The sequence below is a fragment of the Colobus angolensis genome, unplaced genomic scaffold (assembly GCF_000951035.1).
Source record: "Colobus angolensis palliatus isolate OR3802 unplaced genomic scaffold, Cang.pa_1.0 Scaffold413, whole genome shotgun sequence".
Lineage (NCBI taxonomy): Eukaryota > Metazoa > Chordata > Mammalia > Primates > Cercopithecidae > Colobus > Colobus angolensis.
In genome coordinates, this window is record NW_012117522.1 from 493827 (window position 1) to 499812 (window position 5986).

Sequence of the window (5986 nt, forward strand, 5' to 3'; positions counted from 1 at the left end):
TTTTTGTATTTTTAGTAAAGATGGAGTTTCACCATGTTGGCCAGGCTGGTCTTGAACTCCTGACCTCAGGTGCTCCTCCTGCTTTGGCCTCCCAAAGCGCTGAGATTATAGGCATGAGCCACTGTGCCGGCCTAAAACCCTCATTCTTTCAGTGAGCCATGATGGTATTTGGCCTCCTCTTGGCTAGAAATCAACAGAAAAGGGAGCCTTTAAATTGTGTGACAGGACTTAGTTATAGTTGCACTGCCTGATGATCCAGTATATACTGTATCAATTTCAAGACTATTATTTAAATAAAAATACGTAAGTTCGACATACTTAACAGTGAGTATGTTTTGTAATCTTTTAATGTTTCCTCCATACCTCTGGAAAAACAAGTATACCATAGCAGTTAATAGCCTGGACTCTGGAGTTACAAACAGACTGGGTTTTTTAAAATGTTACTTATTTTTAATTTTTATTTTTAAAATGTTGTTTTTAGTTGACACATAATAATTATACATATTTATGGGGTACAGTGTGATGTCACAGACTGGGTTTTTTGTTTGTTGTTTTTTGGGGTTTTTTTTTTTTTTTTTTGAGATGGAGTTTTGCTCTGTTACCCAGGCTGGAGTGCAGTGGCACCATCTCAGCTCACTGTAGCCTCTGCCTCCCGGGTTCAAGCAATTCTCCCACCTCAGCCTCTCAAGTAGCTGGGACTACAGTCACACACCACCCCACCTGGCTAATTTTCGCATGTTTTAGTGGAGATGGGGTTTCACCATGTTGGCCATGCTGGTCTTGAACTCCTGACCTCAAGTGATCTGCCTGCCTCGGCCCCCGCAAAGTGCTGGGATTATAGGTATGAGCCACTGTGCCCACTCAACAGACTGGGTTTTGAATCCTGATTTTTCCGTGTATTAGCTGTGTGAGGTAAGGCAAGTTACTTAGTCATGCTCAACCTCAGTTTCCTTATATTCTAAGTGAAGCTAAATCTAAACATAGGGTTTTTATGAGAATTTAATCAATTAAAATATACAAAGCCTTTGGCCTCAAGTTAGTACTAAAAAAAAAGAAGTAGCTATCATAATGATTTTTTTTTTTAAACGAATAAGAAGCTTCTTGAAGGAGTTCCTTCTGCAACTCCCTGTCTCTCAGCACAGAGTAGTAGGCATAGGAAGGAGTCTTGGGATGGAGTTGGGCTGGAGGAGTATTGATCTTTCCACTTCAGAGATCTAACAAGCTGAGTATGGTGGAAATCCCTTTGACATTTATTTATTTATTTATTTATTTATTTATTTATTTATTTTTGAGAGGGCGTCTCACTCTGTCGCCCAGGCTAGAGTGCCGTGGTGTGATCTCGGCTCACTGCAAGCTCCACCTCCCGGGTTCATGCCATTCTTCTGCCTCAGCCTCCTGAGTAGATGGGACTACAGGCGCCTGCCACCACGCCCGGCTAATTTTTTGTATTTTTAGTAGAGACGGGGTTCTGCCGTGTTAGCGAGCATGGTCTCAATCTCCTGACCTCGTGATCCGCCCACCTCGGCCTCCCTTTGAACTTTTAAGATGTCTTGAGGAGGTCAGGAGTGTGACTCATACCCTTATATGTGTCATCCTGAATCAACAGATATCAGTGTGTATCTGGGTCATTGCTGCAATGATTGTGTTGCAAACCTGTTGTTTCTGCACACATGACTTCCTTGCTAAGGCTGGCATGATCTTATATCCTCAAGTTCTGAGCTCTCCTCCAAACACAGTTAGAAAGTTATGAGGTAGCAGAGTGCTGCTAACTTCATCCCCAGGAATCTCTATTTCCTCAGGTAGGGGAAACCCTGTCCTGGGGTGTTGAGTTAGAATTAGGAATGTATTAGGTTGGTGCAAAAGTAATTATGGTTTCGTAATGGCAAAAATTGCAATTACCTTTGCACCAACCTAATATATTTTTTCCTGTTATGAACATGATTATTTGGAGGTGATATGTACATCAGGCTCACTGCTATTAATAATGGGTAAAGGCTGGGCACAGTGGCTCACTTCTGTAATGCCAGCACTTTGGGAGACTGAGGTAGGAGGCAATATAGCGAGACTCTATCTCTAAAAATAAGAAAATTTAAAAAATAAATGAATAAACAATTGGTAAAATAAGACTATTAGGACATAACCTGAGATCCTAACCTCTTTAAGTAACATGATTTCCTATGGGAAATGTGTTATCAGTTCCAAATAATTGATTTACAGGTAAAACATCAAAACATAAGCCATTAGAAAACAAAGGGCTGCGACCCTTCACACGTTCAATATAGGAAGAGGGAAAAAGCCGTGCAGAGCAGTCGAAGTGTAGGAACAGTTGGACTGTGCATTTTTCTAAACTGGAGGTCAATCAGGACAACAGATGAGCAGCTTGTTGCAAAGAGCAACACTGGCTTCTTAGTGATCACCAAGACAGAGACACTGAATGATGTTTGGCTCCATAGCCACTCCTGTGCCCTTGCTATGTCTGGATGCCTCCTTATTCCTTAGAGAGTCCTCCTTGAGAAGGGAAGGACACCTTCCTGCTCAGGATGCTCTGGAAGCTTCTGAGTACTGCTGAGAGTGGCCTCTATGCCTACACTCCCTCACCCTAAATCGACCTGGCTATAAGCAGCTCTCCAAACTTTCTTTGCCAGATCCCTCTCTAACCTCGTGTCACTCTTATCTCTGACTGCCATGGGCAGGGATCGCTCATCAGTCAGTCAGGAAACAGGTAGATGCCAAGAGTCCACTGTTGCTCAGGATTCCTCTAGGCTGCATGAGTACAGAAAAGAAAAAGATAGAATCTCTGCTCTCGAAAGAATTTACAAACTAGTTTGGGAAGCAGCGTATGCTAGGAGTTCAAACACAGGATTCAAGTCAGTCAGCCCTGACCAGAATCTCAGGTCTACTATCTCCTAGCTGTGTATTTTGAGTCTCAGTTTTTTCATTTGTAAAGTGGGGATGATAAAAGTGCTATCTCAGAGGGCTGGCATGAGGATTGCATTGCAAGGTAAAGTATTTAGCAGAGCCTGCACATAGTAAGTGCTCAGTAAATGTTAGCTATTATTATTATCATTATTCAGCAAGTCCCAGGTGGGGTATCAACTAGTCTGGGCCACGTAGAAACCTAGTAACACCCTCCTCAGTCTTCTCAGACCTGCGGGAGGAGGTACTGCTTTGTGGGCCACAAAAAGAACGGGATAGACTGGATACCCCTGGAGAAGGGCTTTGGGCGTGCACCAAGGTGCTACTCTTGACTCCCTGGTGAAGGCAGTCTGCCTGTCTCAACTCAGTTCAGCACCAATCACTTCGCTGGGCTTGGAAACTAAACAATGGGAACTTTCCCTGCCTTTGAAGAATTTGCCAGCTGGGTGGGGGTTCAGGACATGCACACAAGATGCAGCTTTAATATAATGAGGAAGAAGCATATTAATTAACAAAAACAGGCAGGGCCCAGTGGCTCATGCCTGTAATCCCAGCACTTTGGGAGCCTGAGGAGGGCGAATCATCTGAGGTCAGGAGTTTGAGACCAGACTGGCCAACATGGTGAAACCCCTGTCTCTACTAAAAAAAACAAAACAAAACAAAAATTAGCCAAGTGTGGTGGTGCACGCCTGTAATCTCAGCTACTCAGGAGGCTGAGGCAGGAGAATCGCTTGAACCTGGGAGGCGAAGTTTTCAGTGAGCTGCGATTGTGCCATTGCACTCCAGCCTGGGTGACAGAGCAAGACCCTGTCTCAAAAAAAAAAAAAGAAAGAAAGAAAGAACAAAAATGACGTGGTAAAAACTTAACATGCCTACGATAAATGTTTAGGGCAAGAAATGCTTATTAATACATCTACATTCTGAACTTCTGGGTGAAATAGTCTGATTATGTTAATACCACCCTTAGCTTTGTGCAATAACAGCAGAAAGTCCCTTTTCTTACTACCTTCCCACCTCCACCTCTTTGTTCCCTGTGTCTGTTTCTCTCCCCAGACAAACTGTGGCCTGCACCAGCTGGTGAAACATAATTCTGAATCCTGCCCACAGGCTTTGGTGGTTTTGGATGAAAGGCCAGCGCCTCGGGAGCCCTGCATTTGATTTCAAGCTTTAAGGCCAGCACTGGTGGAGCAATGAATGCTGAAAGCTCTGCCCTTAAAGGAGCACAATTGCCTTTAGGTGACTGCAAACTCCAGCTTTTGCTGAGGACAGTGTTTACTTTGTGAGCTTAATGACAGGGCTGCCTTTCTGGGAGTGTTGCAATGAAACAGACTCAGACAGAGGCCATCACGGACCTCCTCCCTAGCAAGGCCGCCACGGCTGGCATCTCAAGAACAGTCCATTGAACTTGGGATTTGGGTGTGAGACACAGTTTCATCAGAAGAATTTAAACCAAAGTCTACATTTGCCCTCTGGATAAATGTGTGTGTTCAGCAGCAACCACAACTCCTTGCCTCACTCTCTTAGTTGATTATGTGACTGTGAGAAGAAAAGCAAATGCAAAAATGAGAAGCATAGCTATGATGCTATTTTAGTTACAAATATTCTTGTAGAATTTGAAGGTACCATAGAGATTACCTACAGATGGAAAAAACTGAAGCTCAGAGATGGGAAGTGCCTTGTCCAAGATCACACAGCATATAAGAGAAGAAGTAGGACTGATATTCAGATTTCTCTGTTACTGGTCCTGTTTTCTCTTTTCTTTTTTTTGAGACAGGGTCTCACTCTGTCTCCCAGGTTGGAGTGTAATGGTGCAATCTCGGCTCACTACAACCTCCAACTCAGGCTCAAGAGACCCTCCCACCTCGGCCTCCTTAGTAGCTGAGTCGCCTGGCTAATGTTTATTTTTGGTAGAGATAGGGTTTCACCATGTGGTCCAGTCTTTTCTTGAACTCTAGAGCTCAAACAATGCACCCACCTTGGCCTCCCAAAGCGTTGGGAATACAGGTGTGAGCCATCGCACCTGGCCAGGTCCTGGTTGCTTTTCATTGTTATACAGCTGTCGACAATCATGGAGAGTTCTTTTTCCCTTTTGTTGGGTTCTTGTTCCTTTGCAAAGTCTAAAAAGAACCAAGATGATCCAGGAAATTCAGGGAGTCCTCATTCACTTCCAAAGGCAGCTTGTTGTCTGTTGGCTGTGCTGTATGAATTGCTGTTTCAATTAAGTTTTTCAACATTTCATATGAAGGCATGCAAATGACCACTGATTCTAAATAAACCCATTTAGGTATTCAGGGTTTATAAATATAGAGAATCTTGCTTTCTGCCTCATTCTTTCTGTCTTCCCTGGCATTCTTCCCTCTATCCACCTCCATTGAAATGCATTTTTATAAAAGACTTTACTTAGGACACATATTTTGATGAAATCCTTAACATTTTTCTTCTTTCCCAATTTTTATATTGTCATTGTCATAATGCATTACAATAATTTATATTTTGCAAATTTGTTTTAATACGTTAATTTTGCAATGTAACTATCTCAAGGCTTCTAATGAGGAGAGGAGGAGACTACAGATAGGACTAGATAGAGAGACTTTTAAAGATGTGGGTAGGGTGTTTGTGAATGTCTGGGCAGTGGAATATTTATGCAGTGCTGTGGGTGTTTTGAACCCTCTAGAAACTAACAAGCAAGCTCCACACATAAACTTGATGGAAGTCCTCCAAACTTTGGACAACATAGAGGCCTTTCAGAAGTCTGAACCAAGTCCAAGTCAAATTACAGCCCAGGACACTGGTGCAAATGAGAGGCTGAGCAGATCAGAGGAAATGATACTGGTCCAGGACCCCAGAAACCCAGGGCCTGGTGCCTGGTCTACCACTTAGCAGTAATTTCCTTGTCAGTAAAAAGGGATGGTAATAGCTCTTACCTCATGGAGTTGCACTGATGAGAAAAATAAAATAATGTATGTAAAGTCCTGAGCACAATGCCTGCCATATAATAGCACTTATTATTTGTATGAGATGCCAATAGGCTTTTGGAGAAAAACACATGAGAACTGGCAGTCAGTCAACT

General features: G+C 43.0%; 1 long non-coding RNA gene across 1 annotated transcript in view; it reads left to right on the top strand.

The window, feature by feature from the left end:
* Window positions 1-4419, top strand: part of LOC105521931 — a 27468-nt gene extending 23049 nt beyond the window's left edge. Inside the window, exon 2 of the long non-coding RNA XR_001003363.1 lies at window positions 3970-4419. This is a non-coding gene — a long non-coding RNA (uncharacterized LOC105521931). The remainder of the gene's footprint in view (window positions 1-3969) is intronic.
* Window positions 4420-5986: the final 1567 nt, after the last annotated feature.